General features: G+C 46.9%; 1 protein-coding gene across 1 annotated transcript in view; it reads left to right on the plus strand.

Moving 5' to 3' along the window:
- The window catches only part of FGD2 (FYVE, RhoGEF and PH domain containing 2), a 346991-nt gene that overhangs the window by 275124 nt on the left and 50678 nt on the right, over window positions 1-21189 (plus strand). The window lies entirely within an intron of this gene.

The raw sequence follows: 21189 nt of genomic DNA on the forward strand, positions 1-21189 counted from the left end.
TGTTTGGGAGTTTGGCATTTGACAGAAAACCTGGCTGGTCAACAGAAGGTTCTTCTTGCTGCCTTTGTTGAGTTTTTTTGAAACAATGGAGAGGTGATACGTGTCTGCAGGCCTACCCCTGTCCAGCTTTGTGTAGCCATCTGGTGAGGTGCACACCCTTAAACAGACATCAAATTTAGGAGAGGCATAATGGGACTTGACGTTAACTATAAGGAGGAACACGAGGCAGAAGAAAGTGGCAGGAAGAACAGAGGGAGAGAGCAGCGATGGGCAGAAAGTACAAAGGGATGTAAGGTGAACTGTCAGATGGAGACAGAATGAGCCAACAGCAGCTGGAGTGGGAGGCAGCAAGAACCACTCGCATGTACACATGAAGCACCTGTGAGGGCAACACTTTTAGAGCCTGTCTGCGGGTACCTGGTCACAGCGGGAGTAATGCTGGTACATTAGTTGGAGCTTCAGGGTCATTCAGCCTTTATATTCATCACTGATGCTTTGCCCGGCTTGCATTGGTGAAACACATAATCTACATACTTAGATAGAGATAGGAAGAGTGGAGACATTAAATTATTTACATTTACATCATTTATTCTGTACAATACCTTAATTCATCCTTCTGGTGATGTTGTGACTCTGTGACCGTACACCTCATTAGAATTTCCAAAGCCGGTCGAATTAGTCTCACCAGTATTGCTAAGAGAGTGAGATTTTACTCATTCTGGAGTCCAGTCATGAAAGTGTGTACAAACATCGTTTACATTAAGCATGTTTAGAGATGTATTCATTTTTTTCTGGTTTTCGAATACAATGAGAGTCAGATGCTGAGGAGACCATTGATGAGCGCACACAGGGCTGGCTTTAGGGTGGAGTGACCAGTGCAGCTGCACTGGGCGCTGACCTGGGGAAGAGGTACTGACCTCAGGGGGGATGTGTGATGTGTTTAGCAATAAATTACTATTTAAAAAATAAAAATAAACTGCTGCAATGTTGCTGGTGCATCCAGCTTTCAGGTAGCAATTAAAAATGTCAAGATAAATCTTGTGATTAAAGTTCCTGCTAGAGAGTGAGATGGAGTTTTGTCTGGTGTCAGTTTTAACTTGCCATAAAGTAGTGCAGAGGGTGGATATCCCTAAGAACGCTTAGTGTGCAGATCACAGATCTGTATTTTATGTGGTTAGCTGGGTGGATTACTGCTTCTGTAACAGAGATTCTTTTGTTACCGCAGTTCATAACATTCAGCCCATAATGGAACTGTGACTATTACGAAATATGTTATATTTGTTCCCCAGTCTTTCATTATATATTCCTAATTTTGCTAAAAAGGTTTTGTTTGGATAGATATACATTCTTTTTAGTAAAGTCATCCTTTACTAGTGCTTTAACCCGTTCACTGCTAAGCCATTTCCCCCAAGTGCTAAGCATTTTTTGGCTGTTTGGGATGGTTCGCGCTGAGGACCCCATAATGTTTTGTCCACATAAGCTATCCACACCAAATGTGCATCCATTATTTCCAACACCCTGAGGACTCTAAAGGTACCCAGGGTTTGTGGATTCCCCTGGTGGGGACTGAGAATTTTGCCAAAATATAGCTAACGTTCTTTTTTTTAGAAATATGGGAAAAAAATGTCCTGCAGAAGAAAGAATCTGGATGTTTCTCTGCAAATGGCATCAATAAAAGGTTTGCGGTGCTAAAATCACCACTTCTGAAAAGTAGACAAAATTCATTTGTGTAGATCCTTCAAGGTTTTCCTATAGAAAGTAATAGTTGAAATACAATTTTTTGAAATTGAGTTGAAAAAAAACACAGCTATTTCTGTCTACATTTTCATCTGTAACTTTTTCCAGCTATGGCAGATTTTTGTAAGCAGTATACGTTATGTCCGCTAAACATTTCTGGTTGTGCAGATATGTAGGGCTTGTAGGTTCACTAAGAACCTAAAGTACCCAGAGCCAATAAATGAGCTGCACTTTGCAATGGGTTTTTATTGTGTACAAGGTATACAACAATTCATTTGGTAAAATATTAAGAGTGAAAAATAGGTATCAAGGAAACCTAAGCAGAGGTTATTTGCACATTTCTGAATTTGGGGGTACCCTTTCTAGCATGAGAATTATAGGGCATTTCTCAAAACTTATTTTTTACACACTGTCTTACATTTGAAAGGCGCAAATGCATAGATAGACAATAGATAATAAAACCTGTTCTACTAGTCTGTGTTCCCACAAATCTCCCGATAAAAATGGTACCTCACTTGTGTGGGTAAGCCTAGTGTCTGTGACAGGAAACGCCCCAAAATGCAACACGGATGCATCACATTTTTCCATTGAAAACTGACGTGTTTTTTAAAAAGTGCCTAGCAAAGGATTTTTGGCTCTAGCTCAGCCGGCACCTAGGGACATCTAGCAAATCTGTACATTTTTGGAAACTAGACACATAGGGAAATCCGGGATGGGGTGACTTGTGGGGCTCTCACCAGGTTCTGTCACCTAGAATCCCTTGCAAACTTCAAATTTTGTCTAAAAAACGAATTTTCCCCACATTTCGGTGATGCAAAGTTCTTCAGCCTGAGGGGAGCCACAAACCTCCTTTCACCCAGCATTCTCCCAAGTCTCCTGATAAAAATGATACCTCACTTGTGTGGGTAGGCCTGGAGCCAGCAACAGGAAATGTCCCAAAATGCATCTTAGACACATCACATTTTTCCATTGAAAACTGATGCCCTTTTTGCAAAGTGCCTAGCTGTGGATTTTGGGCTCTAGCCCAGCCGGCACCTAGGGAAACCTAGCAAACCTGTACATTTTTGAAAATTAGACACCTAGGGGAATCCAGGATGGGGTGACCTGGGGGGGGTCTCACCAGGTTCTGTCATCCACAATGCTTTGCAAACCTCACAATTTGTCTAAAAACACACATTTTCCTCACATTTTGGTGATGTAAAGTTCTAGAATCTGAGGGAAGCCACAAACTTCCTTCCACGCAGCATTCCCCCAAGTCTCGTGATAAAATCGGTACCTCACTTGTGTGGGTAGGCTTATTGCCCGACGGCCATCCAGGGAAGCCTACAAACCCAGACATTTCTGAAAACTAGACACCTGGTGGAGTCCAGGGACGTGTGGTTTGTGTAGGTCCTCCAACGTTTTCTTCCCTAGAATCCACTGTAAACCTCAAATTTTTCCTCACATTTCTGCGGGAATCACTGCACCGGCACTCAGTATTCCCCTTGGTCTCCTGATAAAAATGATACCTCACTTGTGTGGGTGAGCCAAGTGCCTGTGACAGTGAAGGGATTAAAAACGTATAGAGATTGAGGTGGCACCAAAGAGTGTTGATAAGTGCATTTTTAAAAATCTTTTTAGGCTCTGCTTTGAGCACCCATATACATTTTAATCAGAAGGACAAGGGGAATGCTGGGTGGTAGGAAATTTGTGCTGGTGCAGTGATCCCACACAGAAATGTGAGGAAAATATGTTTTTTTTACTAGATTTGAGATGTGCAGGGGATTCTGGGTGAGAAAACATGAGAAATAGATAGGTGTCTAGTTTGCAGAAATGTCTGGGTTTGGTAGGTTTCCCTAGATGGCAGCTGACTAAAACCGCAGGTACCACCCCCCCTACATTTCTCTTTTATGGGTGGATGGGGGCATGGCCATGCCCATGCTGGGCAGCCCCCACCGCTAAAAATAAAAAAGAAATCCCTGGTGTATAGGGGTTTTCGCCCCCACCTTCCTTGTTTTGGGGGGTAGCCATGCCAGGCAGTCCCCACCCCTACAAATAAAAATCAATAGAATAATCCTTTGTGTCTAGTGGTTTTCTGTGCCCCCCTGGAGGCAGATTGGCTTAAAACCATGGCCAATCTGCACCCAGGGGGGCAGAAAATAGGCAATAAGATGCCTCCATATTGTGGAGCGACCCTTGCCCAAAGGGCCATTCCCTGAGATACATTTTTGAACATTCCTTGGTGTCTAGTGGTGTGCTGCCCTCTGGGGTGTCCTGCCACCTCCGGGGGGCAGAGCGGCCTACATATAAGACCAATGTGCCCCCAGGGGGGCAGAAAGCCAAAATCATGCCCTTAATATGGGAGTGCCTCTTGCCTAAGGGTCACTCCCTTTCACTAAAAGAAATCCCTGGTGTCTAGCAGGGTGAACCCCTGCTTGGGAAGGGTATAATTGGAAAGGGGAGATTCACTAGGGCATTTTTGTTTCATAAAAGTATGTCTATGATCGAAAATGTCTTTATCAATACCTGCTAGGAATTCAAAGAAAGATTGCTGACTAGTCTAAATGGGTTTATTGTTTCCACGAGTGCGTAGAATTTATTATAGTAAACACCATGCAAAGGATAGGGAGTGGGCAGAACAAGGTGTGGTTAGCCTGGGAAGTTTGTGAATACCCACAAAGTTGTTTGTGGGTACCAGTGGATAATCTGTAAAAGAATAAATGCTGGTGCAGAAAGATTGGCTCGGAAGCTCTCGGCTGGTGCAGGCCACCTGAACACGTAGTCTTGAATCTACCTCTTGCAGGTTCCTGCTTTATCCCTTTTTGTGACGGGTTGTCCGTCTTTCTCATCCTCTGTCTTTCCCCTGTGTTTGTGATCTTTCCTGCTCTCCAGTCAGTGTCTAAAGGGGAAACATAACTTTGTCCCCAAAAATGAGTGTAGGTAAAAACATACTACCCCACTGGTTCAAATTAAGCAATACTTGTACACACATCCAGTTCTCCCCCATATATGGTGGCGATGTAGAGGAAAGGCTTTTCCACAGGGGAAGAGGAAAAGTGCACTTTTGCACATACAACTGCTATTCCTTCACCACGAAAATGGACCTTGCTTACAATTTACACAGGAATAACTTGCAGTCTTTGAAAAATCACATGGGAGGTACAGTAGTTTGCCTGAAAACTGATAAGTGGTGGCTTTAAGCCAGCTCTTACTTTATCCTAAAAGCGGTTAAAGGAATGATAAGGGCAGCCCTCTCCGGGTGCCACTATGCCAACTTCCAGAAGGAAGTTTGCACAGGGAAGATCCACAACGATAATGCTGCTGTGGAACCTCACAGCAAAGGGTGACGGAGTTCAGACAGCAGCAAAAAGAGAAAAAAACATAAAAAAAACCTCACAAATAAAAATCAGAACACCGACAAAAGAACAGCAAAAACAAAGGCAAGAAATATAAACTAGTAAGGGAATGAATGAAAGGGGGCGTTGGATGCAACAAAAACAGAAGCTCGGAACTTTGCAACCCCCCCTTCAAGCAGTTTACCAGCCTTTTTTATAAAACGTTGCAGTCATATCTACTAACTTAGACATCGGGTTGCAGCTGCTACCCCTGGGTAGCCCCCTGCAACCGTTGGCACTGCTTTTGCGAACCCTGGCCTTAGATGTGGCAAAATCAGTACTAAGAACACAGGGGTGATTTGCATTATCTGCGTCAGCCTCCAACCTTTCTTTTCTTCTCATTTTGTACTACATAAATAGCGAATAAGAGTCTATCATTTACTGTTAGTGTAATAAAATGTGGAGGAGCAGGGTCTGGTACAGGACACTCACTGGCATCTCAGGTAAATAAAATAAAACGATTTTAAATGTATGATATGTGTGTGCGCATGCGGGTGAGAGAAAGCTTGGGTGAGGCAGATTGTGTATGAGTATGTATGCTTGCATGTGAGATCATGTTGTGAGTGAAAGTGAGTGAGTTTCAAAGTTTCAGTGAGTCAGATTAAGAGTGAGCAACAGTGCAAATTACTGCAGCAAAGTGAATGCAATAGACTGAAGGAAAATGAACAAGTGCAATTGAGTGTGAATTAGTGAGTGAGAATGCTAGTGAATGTGGGTGTAAAAGAGTAAGTGATTGTAAGTTAGCAATAGTGAGAATGTGTTGTTATGCTCGCATATTGGCCCTGGCATGCTTCTTGGTTATGGAGGCACCATGGCAAAGTTCTGGCACTGGCATACTGGAGGCAATACTTGCAAAAGGGATATCTGTAGGAGGCTGGACTGGCTTGTAGTGAGTACCAAGGGGTACTTACACCTTGCACCAGGCCCAGTTATCCCTTATTAGTGTATAGGGTGTCTAGCAGCTTAGGCTGATAGATAATGGTAGCTTAGCAGAGCAGCTTAGGCTGAACTAGGAGACGAGTGAAGCTCCTACAGTACCACTAGTGTCATATGCACAATATCATAAGAAAACACAATACACAGATATACTAAAAATAAAGGTACTTTATTTTTATGACAATATGCCAAAAGTATCTCAGTGAGTACCCTCAGTATGAGGATAGCAAATATACACAAGATATATGTACACAATACCAAAAATATGCAGTATAGTATTAGAAAACAGTGCAAACAATGTATAGTTACAATAGGATGCAATGGGGACACATAGGGATAGGGGCAACACAAACCATATACTCCAAAAGTGGAATGCGAACCACGAATGGACCCCAAACCTATGTGACCTTGTAGAGGGTCGCCGGGACTGTAAGAAAACAGTTAGGGTTAGAAAAATAGCCCACCCCAAGACCCTGAAAAGTGAGTGCAAAGTGCACTAAAGTTCCCCAAAGAGCACAGAAGTCGTGATAGGGAATTCTTCAGGAAAGACACAAATCAGCAAAGCAACAACGATGGATTTCCAAATGAGGGTACCTGTGGAACAAGGGGACCAAGTCCAAAAGTCACAAGCAAGTCGGAGATGGGCAGATGCCCAGGAAATGCCAGCTGTGGGCGCAAAGAAGCTGCTACTGGACAGTAGAAGCTGAAGAATCTGCAGGAACGACAAGGGCTAGAGACTTCCCCTTTGGAGGATGGATGCCCCACGCCGTGGAGAGTCGTGCAGAAGTGTTTTCTTGAAGAAAGACATCAAACAAGCCTTGCTAGCTGCAAGTCATGCAGTTAGGGTTTTTGGATGCTGCTGTGGCCCAGGAGGGACCAGGATGTCGCCAATTGCGTCTGGGGACAGAAGGGGCGTCGAGCAAGACAAGGAGCCCTCTCAGAAGCAGACAGTACCTGCAAAAGTGCCAGAACAGGCACTATGAAGAGGAGTGAAATGGTGCTCACCCGAAGTTACACAAAGGAGTCCCACGTCGCCGGAGGACAACTCAGGAGGTCGTGCAATGCAGGTTAGAGTGCCGTGGACCCAGGCTTGGCTGTGCACAAAGGATTTCCGCCGGAAGTGCACAGAGGCCGGAGTAGCTGCAAAAGTCGCGGTTCCCAGCAATGCAGTCTGGCGTGGGGAGGCAAGGACTTACCTCCACCAAACTTGGACTGAAGAGTCACTGGACTGTGGGAGTCACTTGGACAGAGTTGCTGGATTCAAGGGACCTCGCTCGTCGTGCTGAGAGGAGACCCAGGGTACTGGTGATGCAGTTCTTTGGTGCCTGCGGTTGCAGGGGGACGATTCCATCGACCCACAGGAGATTTCTTCGGAGCTTCTAGTGCAGAGAGGAGGCAGACTACCCCCACAGCATGCACCACCAGGAAAGCAGTCGAGAAGGCAGCAGGATCAGCGTTACAGAGTTGCAGTAGTCGCCTTCGCTACTTTGTTGCAGTTTTGCAGGCTTCCAGCGCGGTCAGCAGTCGTTTCCTTGGCAGAAGGTGAAGAGAGAGATGCAGAGGAACTCTGATGAGCTCTTGCATTCGTTATCTAAGGAAATCCCCAAAGCAGAGACCCTAAATAGCCAGAAAAGAGGGTTTGGCTACTTAGGCGAGGAGATAGGCTAGTAACACCTGAAGGAGCCTATCAGAAGGAGTCTCTGACGTCACCTGCTGGCCCTGGCCACCCAGAGCAGTCCAGTGTGCCAGCAGCACCTCTGTTTCCAAGATGGCAGAGGTCTGGAGCACACTGGAGGAGCTCTGGGCACCTCCCAGGGGAGGTGCAGGTCAGGGGAGTGGTCACTCCCCTTTCCTTTGTCCAGTTTCGCGCCAGAGCAGGGCTGAGGGGTCCCTGAGCCGGTGTAGACTGGCTTATGCAGAAATGGGCACCATCTGTGCCCATGAAAGCATTTCCAGAGGCTGGGGGAGGCTACTCCTCCCCAGCCCTAACACCATTTTCCAAAGGGAGAGGGTGTAACACCCTCTCTCTGAGGAAGTCCTTTGTTCTGCCTTCCTGGGCCAAGCCTGGCTGGACCCCAGGAGGGCAGAAACCTGTCTGAGGGGTTGGCAGCAGCAGCAGCTGCAGTGAAACCCCGGGAAAGGCAGTTTGGCAGTACCCAGGTCTGAGCTACAGACCTGTGGGATCATGGGATTGTGCCAACTATGCCAGGATGGCATAGAGGGGGCAATTCCATGATCATAGACATGTTACATGGCCATATTCGGAGTTACCATTGTGAAGCTACATATAGGTAGTGACCTATATGTAGTGCACGAATGTAATGGTGTCCCCGCACTCACAAAGTTCGGGGAATTGGCCCTGAACAATGTGGGGGCACCTTGGCTAGTGCCAGGGTGCCCACACACTAAGTAACTTAGCACCCAACCTTTACCAGGTAAAGGTTAGACATATAGGTGACTTATAAGTTACTTAAGTGCAGTGTAAAATGGCTGTGAAATAACGTGGACGTTATTTCACCCAGGCTGCAGTGGCAGGCCTGTGTAAGAATTGTCAGAGCTCCCTATGGGTGGCAAAAGAAATGCTGCAGCCCATAGGGATCTCCTGGAACCCCAATACCCTGGGTACCTCAGTACCATATACTAGGGAATTATAAGGGTGTTCCAGTATGCCAATGTAAATTGGTAAAATTGGTCACTAGCCTGTTAGTGACAATTTGAAAGAAATGAGAGAGCATAACCACTGAGGTTCTGATTAGCAGAGCCTCAGTGAGACAGTTAGTCATAACACAGGTAACACATTCAGGCACACTTATGAGCACTGGTGCCCTGGCTGGCAGGGTCCCAGTGACACATACAACTAAAACAACATATATACAGTGAAAAATGGGGGTAACATGCCAGGCAAGATGGTACTTTCCTACAATATCCATAAACAATGCTGGTGCTGGTATCCTGGAGAAAAACTTGGTATGGGGCACCTGTTGAAAAATGCTGGCATACATGCGGAAGCTCTTGACATTTGTGGCACCTGTGCAAAACACTGGCACTGGCACAGTGGAGGAAATTCTTGGCATAAGCGAGGACATCTGTGGCATATGTCAGGGGGTCACCATTGACAAAAAGGTTGTTTCCATTCATACTAGATGTAACTGTGACACAAGGGTCACTCATAACACATGAACAGCATTATTAGCAAAATGCTGACACTGGCATATTGTGTACACTTTTTGGGCAAAAGGGGCACCCATGACAAAAAATGTGTCCCTCCTACTGGAGGTAATGTTGACTTATGGGGCATCCACAGAACTAAACAAAATGGGGTCAACTCATTTGGACTGTCAGGTTTCATTCGTTGGCACACCATGAAAGGACTTGAATATTTAATGAGTATCTTTCCAATTAATGTGAAAATTGTTCTTTAAAATGCACTATTAGAGCCAATTTGTAAAAATACATCTCAGGGTGCAGAAACCACCAACCATCATTCTGTACCCCCTAGGTGATGTCAAACTAACTCATTTTGCTCTCGTATTACAAATCAAGTCAATGTTTCCTTGATATATCATTTCAATATAATATAGATGTCTAAAATAGACATATATCATGTGTTGTTATATTAATCATGCAGTTATCATCTAACTTTCCAACTTCAACAGTGTTAATCACTGTGATGTCATCAGGGTTATGGTAATGTGACATCATTTTCTGGGAAGATTTAGGGTCAACGGTAATATGATGTCACTTCCTGTGACATCATTAAGGTCACAGGGTGTATGATGCCACTTAGGCTACCTCTTGCATTTTGATAAATCGACATTCATGCTTGACCTAGAGGAAATTGAGAACAGTGTTGAAATGAGAGAGCATGTCTGAAAAACATTGTTGTACTGCCATAACAGATTGGGTGTTGCTAAGCAGTTTACCACTAGATGTCACTGTGGCCTGAAAATTCATTTCCTGCGTCTCCTAGCCGAATCAAATCATCCTAGAGCTGCTGCACCCACATCGTTGTGGGCAGGGAGAGAACAGGCTGCGTACGTGCCCGCATTTTAGAACAGGAGTGGGAAATTTTAAAAGGAAAATTGGGGAATGGTTTTTCCCTTATGAATTATATTATAACAGTCAATTTCAGGCAGGAGACACATATAATAAAGCTAATTTTGGCCCAAGAATAGTGATCCTCCTGCCTGAATCGGGTCTGAACAAACTGCCAAGTTCACAGATTGCTTACGTGTTTCCATGGTTTCAGGGTACTTATGAGTGACATTCTAATGCCAAATGTGTGACACTTTAGTGACACTTTCTCATGAGTAAAACAAAGTAATGAAGTTAATCTGAAGAAATAAGTGTCAGAAAGGATCTCCTTCGAGCAAGAAGATGCTCTACAAATATCTTGAATGTGCAGAAAAACCTCTGCAATGTCACAACCTATATGCTGGAAGATGTGTCTACCCTACCTCCCACACATTAATAAGCATGTGTTTGACCTAAGATGATAAGTGTCACATGACATCAGCCCATGGACCTACCTGTGCCAAGTGCCCACAGACTGCTGAGAAGTCTTCCATTCAGCCTCACTGCGCTGCACACCATTACTGCTTTTATTAGGCATGGCACAGAACTAGCAAGCCTGGGAGATTCTGTGCAGTCCCCAGGCCCCACACTCAAAACTTGCTATCTCTTGCTCCCAAGATTATCATGATCCTCAAAGCGAGTCATAAATACTAAATGCCTGCGTGCATTTTGATCGCCTGATACACAGTTTAAACAAAACTTAAATTCTAGCAACACAGTGTCTAAATAAAAAAATGGCTTGCATTAATACACATGGCATGCATGAGGCCACTGTTAATGTATATAATTATTGAAATGGAAAAAGGAAACTACAGCGTCAGAGTCAATCAATCAGGAATTTGTAAAGCACACTACTCAAGGCGCTGAGGAGAGGAGGGGAGGGAAGGGAGGAGGTGCTGCTACTGCTCGAACAGCCAGGTCTTGAGAGGGCAAGGTCGGCGGAGCGGAGATGCCGGGTCCGGTGTAGAAGGAGAGTCATCTGTTGAGGTATACTGGTCCGGTGTTGTGCAGTGCTTTGTGAGCATGGGTGAGGTTTGAAGGTGATTCTCTTGTTGACTGGGAGCCAGTGCAGGTTTTTCAGGTGGTCTGTGATGTGGCAGTGGCGGGGGATGTCCAGGATGAGGCATGCGGAGGTGTTCTGGATGCGTTGCAGCATCTTCTGGAGTTTGCCTGTGGTTCCTGCGTAGAGGGCATTGCCATTGTCCAGCTTGCTGCTTACGAGGGCTTGGGTGACTGTTCTTCTGCTTTTGGTGGGTATCCATTTGTAGATCTTTCGGAGCATGCAGAGGGTGTTGAAGCAGGAGGAGGAGATGGTGTTGACTTGCTGTGTCATGGATAGTGAGGGATCCAAGATGAATCCTAGGTGGCGTGCATGGTCAGTGGGAGTCGGAGTGATTCCGTGAGTGGCAGACCACCAGGAGTCATCCCATGCGGAGGGGGTGGAGCCGAAGATGAGGACTTCCGTGTTGTCGGAACTGAGCTTGAGGCAGCTGCTCTTCATCCATTCGGCGATGGCCTTCATTCCTTCATGGAGGTAGGTCTTGCCGCAGTACAGTACGGTTCTGATGTCGTCGGTGGCGGGGATTAGGGCGGTTTCGGTTCTGTGGTTGTTGCGGAATCTGGATTAGGAAGGGTCCAGGGTGTGGTTTTCCTTGAGGAAGCGGGTTAGTTGTCTGTTGACAGCCTTCTCGATGACTTTTGCCGGGAAGGGGATTAGGGAGATAGGGCGGAAGTTCTTGAGGTCCTTTGGGTCCGCCTTAGGTTTTTTTGATGAGGGTGTTGATCTCGGTGTGTTTCCAGCTCTACGGGAAGGTGGCGGACTCGAAGGATCTGTTGATGATCTTCCGTAGTTGGGGTGCGATGACCGAGCTTGCTTTGTGGAGGATGTGGTAAGGGCAGGGGTCAGATGGAGAGCCGGAGTGGAAGGTGTTCATGATTTCAATGGTGTTGTTGTCGTTGACGGGGGTGCAGGAGAGCAGGAGATTGGTCGGAGGTGAATCTGTGGTGTTGGTGGTTTCTGGGGGGGTCTGGGTGCTGAAGCTGTCATGGATGTCTGCAATCTTGCGGTGGAAGTAGGAGGCTAGGGAGTCACAGAGGTCTTGGGATGGCGGGATGTCGTTGGCGCTAGCGCTGGGGTTGGAGAGTTCCTTCACGACATTGAAGAGCTCCTTGTGGCTGTGTGCGTTGTTGCTGATTCGGTCTTTGAAGGCGGTTATCCTGGCGGCTCGGATGAGTTGGTGGTGTCTGTGGATGGCGTTTTTGAATGCTGTGAGGTTGTCCAGAGTCTGATCTTGCTGCCACTTTCTTTCGAGTCTTCAGCAGCTTTGCTTAGATTCATGGAGGTCGGCGGTAAACGAGTAAGGCCTTTCTGTCGGTGCGTCTGTTGGAGGGTTTCTTGATTGGGGCGAGAGTATTGGCACAGGTGTTAGCCCATTGCCTGAAGTTGCGGGCAGCTGCATCAGTGTTGGTGGTGTCAATAGGTGGGTTCTGGGAGAGGGTCGCAATAAGTTGGTCTTCGGTGACCTTGTTCCAACTGCGGTGGGGGATCCGTTGTAGGTGGTGGCGTATTGTGGGTTTCTTGAAGAAGAAGTGGATGCAGCGGTGGTCTGTCCAGTGGAGTTCGTGGTGTGGCTGAAAGAGACATGACTGCTGGCGGAGAAAATAGGGTCAAGTGTGTATCCTGCAGAGTGAGTTGGTGTTGTGACGAGCTGTTTGAGGCTGAGGTTGGAGAGATTGTTGAGCAGGGTGGCAGTGTTGTTGTCGTTGGTGTTCTCGAGGTGGAAGTTTAATTCTCCGAGGAGTATGTAGTCAAATTTCTAAAACCATACAACTTGTGCCGACCACACTGGGGCTATTCTATAATGCTCCTGCCACCCCCGTGTCCACTACCTCAGATGGGCTAATCATCTCCTCTGTCACTATTTGTAGGTTGCAGACCTGGACGGCCAACAGGTCTTGCAGCAGGGCACCATAACTTAGGCAGTCATATCTTTTGTAAACATGATCCCTGCCTCCGCGGCAATTACTCTGTGTGACCTCTCACGTCTCCTAATGGATGAGGCACGGCACGCACCCAACTAGCTGTGCAGGCAGTGGTGTGGCAAAGAAACATAACTACTGCTTGCCGCCTCACTCAGACTGTCACTTCTTGTCGACAAATGGACACTGTGTGATTGTTGTTTGTTGACGCAATGTCACGTGATGCAATCGCAGCCAGCTGGGGCTGAGTGAGTCTCAGCAGCCAGCAACTGTGAATAGATAAAGAATGCAGCCAGTGTAGCTGAGGCACCAGGCTGGTGTGACCTACTGCTATGACTGAACTTCAACAACGGTACGAGACAGCAATGCCTCTTGTGCAGTCAATGCAGTGCACTCTGCCAAAGCAGCACGCGGTTCGAGCTGCTTGCTTGAATGCTTCCAAGGGTGGCATTCCCGTCTTGCTTGTGTCTGCCTCAGCATTGGTCGATTCAAGAGGCTCTATAAGTGCGTGGCTTATGCATTTTTGTGCGGTGATTCAGACCACCACACTAAAATACGTTAGTCTAACCTCTGATGCTTGGTACTTGGCAGGGCTGTGAGGACATCGAAATGGAGAAGAGAAACAGCAAGTAAAATAGTGTGCACAAGTTAGGCATAGGTGTCACAATCCTAAAACATTGGCCCCACTATATTAGATTGTGGGGCAGGGGTATCACTTAGTTACCCACCACCTCCGTCTGTCTGAACGCTGATACCCTCAAGGCACAAGAAGACATAACACGTCCATAAGTGTAGTGTGAAAGAAACCTGTGCCTGTGCATCCGACTGAAGAAGACCAAATATTCTGAGCATTGTTGGGTTGCTTGTGTTCCAGTTCAGAGACTGTTACTATTGGAGCAGTACCAAGGCTGATTTGCATACAGCTGAGTCTACTCTGAGATGGCATGGAATATGTCCAGAGTAATTACCAATGGCTGAGATTAATGCAAGCATTCCACCCTTCCCTTTGGGCTGATACATGACCTCTTCTAGATTATTTCTGCCTTTCTGAAGATCATTTCCATTTCCAAAATGATGTGAAAAAATGGCTTTAAGCCAGGAGTACTCATTGTATGGCCTCGGGGTACCTTGCAACTGGCCTGACCTTTAGAGGTGGCTCCCTGGTGAATAGCAGCTCTACCCAAAGTTTACTTGACTGAGCACTACCATTCAGAAAGGTGTTACAGGTTAACTGAAGTAAAGTATAAGTAGCTCCAAATGTTTCCTGCACCACATATCTTTAGAAACTCCTTCATATGTAAAGACATTGTGCAACAAACATAAAAATATGATGAAGTCTCTTCAAAATTCAAAAAGTATATTTCTCCACCATGTGGAAGTGTTTCACCTCAGGTTATATTACTTCATTGAGTGACATTTATTAGACGTGATACAGCCAGTCATGAGCTTAAAAACATCCAAGCTCCCTCCCATCTCTGACAATGAGACTGGTGAACTAAGAGGCAAGTCACTTCTCATATGCACCCTCTATGTGGCCTAGGTTGTTGTTATATAAACGGAACACTATAGTCTATTAATTCCATTGCAAGAGAAGTCTTTGTACAGCACACATTTTGAACTTGTGTAGTTCAGAGTGCTCTCATATGTAACAATGAAGAAAAGAAGGCAGGGTGGAAGAAAATAATTGCCTTGGATCACACAATTTTGTAAAGCAAGGAAGACAGGTCCCAGATTTTCTGGCTTAATGCCGAGCAATTCAGTCGTTGGATGCGCATCTCTTTTTTGTCTCATATTTTACATCAAAAGTTAATGTTTTGTCTTGAATTTTTGGCACATGAAATTAGAGTGTGGGTGGCAGACAGAAGACACATGAAGGTTAGGGTTGTTTTAGGCTCGAACAGAACCTCAAGCGGACCCAAAGCCAGGAATTAGCTTTCAGTGGCTCGACCATCTCTATCAAATTGTGTCATTTTCGGGCACTGTGTCATAAGAAGGACATGATTTAACCATGATCAAAACATTTTCAGAAGCAGAAGTGCTACCACTAAAACGCAGGAATCCTTGTTTCAAGGTCCATAACTGTCTCAGTACACCACATTTTTGTGAGTGCACTATGAGACTTAGGGCTTCATTACGAGTTTGGAGGTCCATCGACTACCATGGCGGCAGTAGTGGCCCGACTGCCGTCGAAATGGCGGTTGGACCGCTCTATTAACAGTCATGCAGGCTTATGGAGCAAAGACAGCCAAGGTCCAGCCGGCCCCACCAGGCAGCATAGACCGCTGCTGTCACGAGGCTTCACAAACAGGCCAGCAGAGTCTATGTTGCCGCTGGACACATTACGAGGTTGCACACTGTCAATGTGACCGCGGCAGTCCAACCACCATGTCTCAGAAGGCAGAAACAGGATAAATGAAGACACTCACCTGCACGCCATGGAACCCATCACGCATGTCCTGCTGCTTTACTTGATCGCCGATGGAGCACAATATGCAGGCCTTCGCGGGCGCAACCGACAGTAAGTACACACACCTACATGTGTCATTAACCATAACATTAGCTCTTTGCGCCGTCGTTTACATCATATGGGGGACACTCAACGGGCACCAAGTACACTTCTTATAGTGTCCTGGGTCAAAAATATACATAAAGATGGACACATTCACAGCCACAATATGCCCCCTCTGGGCAGATCACTCACACTGCACTGCAACACTACACAGAACACACGACCACACATCTCAGGCACAGGGATAGTGAAGGCTACACAACATTGTCTCACACATCACCAACACCACATATACAAATACAACTCATATACTCACATTCCTCGCAGGCCATAGACTGTTGTCACATACAACATACATATGTATGGATGTGGCATGGAACACAAACACCACTACCATTAAACGGCCACACCACATCACAATGGAAGGACAATGGCATGCACAATAGACAGAGTGACAAATGGACAAAGAGCACTACGCTAACAATAACTGCACAATAGGAATGGGGGCATCAGGAGCACCCAGGAAAGGAGGCTGCACTGGGACATATATAACTTTGCACATGCCCCTTAAACAACATCTGCACAGGAAAAGGCCTTATTGGTGTCACAGGGACAAACAGTACTAGACCCAAATGACATACCCATCTGCACAATGTGGAAGTGCAAGTCAACAAAGCACATACAACTGTGGGACATACATCTACCAGATTAGCCTGCAAGGTTCATACTGCTAATTGGACACATGCACAGGCAAATGCAAACAAAGCTAGCACAACTGAACACACCCCATGTCTGCACAAACAAAACTCAAGCTAACACACATCAGATGAACACATAAGCCATATCAGGGGGACAAGCCTAACCACATACATGCTCACATTGGACAACACATGATTAAATACTTACCACAACAAACAGTACATCCATGACACCACCATTGCATGAACACCCACATATCCATACACTTAACATACACCCTTGTCTTGGAGGACAGCAAAAGGAACAGCAAGCAGGGTGATCCACAGCAGTAGACACACAACACAAGCCACTCAGGAACAGCATAACAGTAGAAAAGTAATGGCAGGACAAAGGTGTACCCAATAAAACAATAACTGTTTGGGTTTATTATAAACAATAGAATTAGAATAAAGGTCAATGGCCAGTCCATTATTGGTGCATAATAGCACAGTGTTGTACCAAAATGTGACTCCTAAATGCCATGGAACCTTCACAAGAAGGGACATCAAGGGGGCAGGCAGGCACCTCAGGGATCATCCTGAAAGGGCAGATTTTGGAGGTGGGTTTTGGACTTGGACTTGGGGGGTGGTCTTCTTTTTGGTAGGGGTGGGCTTCTTCTGACGGGGAGAGTCATGGGGTGCTTGCAGTGGGTCAGGGGAGGCCTTGGAGGTGGAAGGGGAGGGCTAGGAAGTGCGTGAGGGCCTCTTGGGTTTGGGATGAGGGGCGGAGGGAACAGCGGAAAGGGCCATATCAAATATAAAAACTGTCTTAGGGACAAGGAAGAGTCATCAGAAGGGGGCGGGATTTGGAGGTCGGGAAGTGCTTGTCTGCTGTGTTGGTATGGATGTTGTGGGTGTGTGCTTTTGAGAGGTATGCTTGTGTTCGGTGGGTGTCTGTTGGGTGGAAGAGTGAGTGCGTTTGTGTGTCTTGGTAGTCTGGGAGTTGGAATTGCTGGGGGATGGAGTGCTGGATGTGTGTGTGTCTGTTGGGGTGGTGACTGGACAGGGGACAGAAGGTGGGGGGTGACTGGCTGCCGTCAGTGTGGAGACCAGAGCCTGAAACAATCTCCGTAGGCTAGACATTGCACCATGAATGCCTTTGAGGAATGCATTGGCCTATTGTAGCTGACTTGCCAATCCCTGGATGGCATCACAGTGGTTGTCTCTCCCACATAGATACTTCTCAACAGGTCAATAGCCTCCTCACTGAGGGTAGCAGAAGTTATAGGGTCTGGGGCAGAGGTGCCTGCGACAAAGGAGATACCAACCCTCTTGGGTGAGCCGGCCCGGCTAACTGGGTTTATAGCAACAAGGAGGGCGGTGTTAGAACAGGGGTGGCAGACAATGATGGTACAGGGGGATGCCCCGATGGGTTTCCCACCACTAGGGAGTGTCCACTGGAGGGAGAATCCAATGATTATGTTGATGTTGTGCCCTCCCTTTCATGGCACTCCCCTCAGCCTCCAGGCCACTGGGTCCCTCTGTGTCGGTGGTGTCATTACCCAAGTCCCATGGCCATATGTTTCCTGACTCAGCTGTGCCCCGTCTCCTTTGCTTGCCAGTGCTGATTTTGCAAGTACAATGAGAAATAAGGTCATCACATGTCCATGATCACACTTGAACAGCAGCTCTGATTAGCATACAGTACCATGATGTCAAGTAGGCCCCAGCAACAAACTCGAACTAAGTGGCCCATACATGTGCCATACCATATGCATGCATGCCATCTGAACTGTCAACAGTTGCCCACAGAAAAAACATCTACACAAACAACTACAATTCATTGGCAGAAGTTGTGCAATCAAAATGACCATATAAGCAGTGGGAGACACCATCAACCTCACAGCTTTGCCCGATGGAGCAGACCACATTCACCTCTTGGCATACAATAGTGGGCCACCGCAAAATGCATTTCCATAGATCCCACACAAGGTCATGCACACATCTATTTGTCACATACATAAAGACCCAACAATGAGAACTGATGATACACAATTATGCCGTGTTGATGACAATAGTACAATATCCCTGAGAAGGTGACATGAAATTAACCATTTTACAATGGAAACATATCAACAATGTACACTTCACCAAGTGACATTTGTCCAAATAGAGTCATGGAGGTAGTAATAATGTTGCTCAGATAGGACACACATGTGGCATGGAAATGGACGCTCTAGACATCATGTACAATATGTCAGCGAGAGATGTCCCCAAAGTTCACAACACAATGAATCAGCAAGCCCCAGGGTAATCACCACTGATGTCTGGCACCCCTTACTATGACATATTCTGAGTGCATCAGCAGAACCTATTAGTCCCTTGAATGTTGGAGAGGCCCTGAGATTTGCTTGTTGAAGGCCCTCCACATGTTGCCCAGTTGGAAGCTACATCACTCTCCCCACATTTTTTCATCATGAAAACCCAGATGTCCCTCTGTGAATGAATGCCTGTACCCAAATACATGTGATATCTTCATAACAGCAAGTCACTCCATGATGCATGTCACCAGTGTAGGAAAATATCCTCTTTTTGCCATGGTTACCCCCATTTTCTGCCTGATGTCAGTTTGCTTGACTGTGTTCACTGGGATCCTGCTAACCAGGACCCCTGTGATTATGCTCTTTATCCTCTAAGTTTGGTTGTTGCATACTGGTAACCCAGTATTTCACCCACAATTGGCATACTGGTGCCCCCTTATAAGTCCCTAGTATGTGGTACTTAGGTACCTAAGGCATTGGGGTTCCAGAGGATCCCTATGGGCTGCAGCATATCTTTCGCCACCCACAGGGAGCTCATGCAAAGACTTCTGCAGGACTATCATTGCAGCCTGCGTGAAAGGGTGCAGGCACCCTTTCACTGCCATTTACACTGCACCAGGTCACTTATAAGTCACCCATATAGCAGGCTGTCCAGCCCTGAGGGCAGGGTGCAAAGTGCCTGTGTGAGGGCCCCCTTGCACTAGCAGAGGTGCCTCGACGACCTCCTGGACCATTTCCCCAGACTTTGTGAGTGCTAGGATGCCATTTTACATGCGTACTGGACATAGGTCACTACCTATGTCCAGCTACATAATGGTAATTCCGAACATAGGCATGTTTGGTATCAAACATGTAAGACTCATACTCCTGTGCTTTTGCAAGCATTGTTTGTATGATCCCATACACTCTGGGGGCTCCTTAGAGGACCCCCAGTACTGCCATTACAGCCTTCTGAGGTTTTCCAGGAAGGCAGCCCCAGCTGCCACCACCTCACAGACAGGTTTCTGCCCTCCTGTTGCTTGAAAAGCTTGAGCCCAGGAAGGCAGAACAAAGGATTTTACACCCTCTCCCTTTGGAAATAGGTGTTACAGGCTTGGGAGGGATAGCCTCCCCAAGCCACTGAAAATGCTTTGAAGGTCACATTTGGTGCCCTCCTTACATAATCCAGTCTACACTGGTTCAGGAACCCCCAGTCCGTGCTCTGGCCTGAAACTGGACAAAAGAAAGGGGAGGGACCACTCCCCTGTTCATCACCACCCCAGGGGTGGTGCTCAGAGCTCCTCCAGAGGGACCCTGGGTTTTGCCATCTTGGATTCAAGGCTGGCAGGGAACTCTGGAAGCATCTGAGTGGCCAGTGCCTGCAGGTGACGTCAGAGCCCTCCCTTGATAGGTGCTTACCTGGTTAGCTGATCAATCCCCCTTCCAGGGCTATTTAGGGTCTCTCCTTTGGGTGGTTCTTCAGATTCGGATTGCAAGACTCAGCAGGAATCCTCTGCATCCTCCACTTCAACTTCTCACCAAAGAAACTGCATCCGGACCCTCCAGGAACTCTACAAACTGCAACAAAGAAGCAAGACGCCATCTGCAACATTGTATCTTCAGCTCCTGCCAGCAACTGCAACGGTTTCCCGGTCGTGCATCCTCTGAGGACGGCATATCTTCAACCTGCACCAGAAGAGCGTAGAAACCTCCCTTGGGGTGTAGGAGTCACTCCCCTGCTTCATCAGGCACCTACCTCAACGACGACCGGCTGCGTGAGTCCCCTTTCCTGCTGAGCTGCATGGATCCTGCATCACGGGTGGTGAACTCAAGTGTCCCTGATGGTCTTGGTGTCCTACTATCCAACTTTGGTGAAGGTAAGAGCTTGCCTGCCCACGCAAGACAGTACCCCCATGCATTGCGTGTTTTGCAGTTGCCAAGGCTTATTGGCATCCTTCCACAAAGTTATTTTTGCATCTTGCAGCTCTGGCCTCCAGCACTCCATCCTGCGACGCACAGCTTCCTGAGTGGTTCTCCAACAGCATGGAAGCCTTTGTCGTCATGCTGCGTGGGCCTCATTTGCACCTTCCTTGTCCCCCTGTTGTGGGACTGCTGTGTGCGCTGCCTGGTCTACTGTGGGCTCTCTGCATTGTTGAGGCCCCCTTCATCTCCCCCTCCTGGGTAGAGTCCACCTGGTCCTTCCTGGTCCCAGGCAGTGCCATTTTCACCTAACCACAAGCTTTATGTGTGCCAAGGCTTGTTGGCAGACTCCAGTGACGCAAACCAAGCTGCAATCCTCCAGCCGGCGTGGGACATCACTTGCACCAACCAGGAACCCGGCTCCGTCTTCTTGGGGGCAATACTGACTGTTCCTCTTCACCAGTGGTTCTTCTTTTTGCACCTTCATCCAGATTAGTAGGTGCTCCTGTTCTCCCTGGACTCTTCTGTGCTTCTTGGACTTGGTCCCCTTCTTCCACAGGTCCTCAGGTCCAGGAATCCACAGTTGGTGTCTTGCACTCTTTTCTGGTTCTTGCATAATCTTTTTTCTCAGTTCTGTGTGTGTTTTCTGGGAAAGTTACTGTTTTACTCCTGCTTTCCTGGGC

The sequence above is a fragment of the Pleurodeles waltl genome, chromosome 6 (assembly GCF_031143425.1).
Source record: "Pleurodeles waltl isolate 20211129_DDA chromosome 6, aPleWal1.hap1.20221129, whole genome shotgun sequence".
Classification (NCBI taxonomy): Eukaryota; Metazoa; Chordata; class Amphibia; order Caudata; family Salamandridae; genus Pleurodeles; species Pleurodeles waltl.